Consider the following 1,454-nt stretch of genomic DNA (forward strand, 5'->3'; position numbering starts at 1 on the left):
ATTGGATGAAGACAGTAGGAAAGCAGAGAGACGGAAGGGAAGGCATCTTCATGCGCTTATCTGAAGTTCCTACCAATGAATTACATAAGTATCTCTATCTTTACCTTTGTGTTATTTTCGTTCATCACCATATCCATTTGAGTTTGCCTGACTAAGATTTACAAGATGACCATAGCTTGCTTCATACTAACAATCTCCGTGGGATCGACCCTTACTCGCGTAAGGTTTATTACTTGGATGACCCAGTGCACTTGATGGTTAGTTGTGCGAAGTTGTGTTAATGCCATGGTATTGAACACCAAGTTTTTGGGGTTCATGACCGGGGATTATGAGAGTTGTGAAAAGTACTGTTCACAATTTCGCGCACCAAGTTTTTGGCGCCGTTGCCGGGGATTGTTGAGTTTGGACAACTGACGGTTCATCTTGTTGCTTAGATTAGGTATTTTTTTTCTTCAGAGTTCTTAAGAATGAATTCTAGTGTTTCAAGGTGATGTTCTTATCATCACCAAAGCTGATTGATCTTCATCAATTTAGCTCTTGAATGCAATGTTCTGCTGAAGCTTGGCTGACCATGTCTAATTCCTTTAGACTGAAGTTTTAGACTAACATTGCATGATTCCTGGAATTCTCATTAAGAATTTTGATACCTTTATTCCCTTTTTCCACTTAATTTTCGAAAAAAGCACAAAAAAAAAAATTTACAAAGTCATAAAATCCAAAAAAAAAATATTTCTTGTTTGAGTCTAGTGTCTCATGTTAAGCTTGGTGTCAATTGCATGCATTCATTCATGTGTCTTAGTGATCTTCAAGATGTTCTTGATGATTTCTGACTCTAATCTTTATATTCTCTTGACTTGAGTGTTTTGTGTGTCTCATATGCATTCTCATTTTGCTAGTGTCAGTAGTATACAAACTGCTAAAGTTTGGTGTCTTGCATGCATTGTTATTTGATTTTAGTTGCATTTTGATTATTAAAAATCCAAAAATATTTTTAGTTTGTGTCCTTCGTTATAACCGAATTCGATTGTGTGGAACTCTCCTCCATTGCCTCGAAGATTTAGACTTTCGTTATAACAGCGACGCGCCATCCTTTAAACTGCTTTTATTGTAGCTATCCCTTCTGTAGTTGGGAATTTCATTCATAGATGTGGAGTTGAAACTATTGCTCCGAGTTGATTTAACGTCCGTTTAACGCCCAAAAGGGTAGTAGTTTGGGCGTTAAACGCCAGAATGTGCACCATTCTGGGCGTTTAACGCCAGGATGGCAAAAGAGGGAAGATTCTGTTTTCAAATCAAATTTTTTTTTTTAGTTTTCAAAGTTTTTCAAAATCAAATCTTTTTCAAATCATATCTTTTCAATCATATGTTTTCAAAATTGATTTCTTTCTAATTTCAAAGATACTTGCTATCAATTAATGATTTGATTCAACATTCCAAGTATGTTGCCTTTTCTG

The sequence above is a fragment of the Arachis duranensis genome, chromosome 10 (assembly GCF_000817695.3).
Source record: "Arachis duranensis cultivar V14167 chromosome 10, aradu.V14167.gnm2.J7QH, whole genome shotgun sequence".
Lineage (NCBI taxonomy): Eukaryota > Viridiplantae > Streptophyta > Magnoliopsida > Fabales > Fabaceae > Arachis > Arachis duranensis.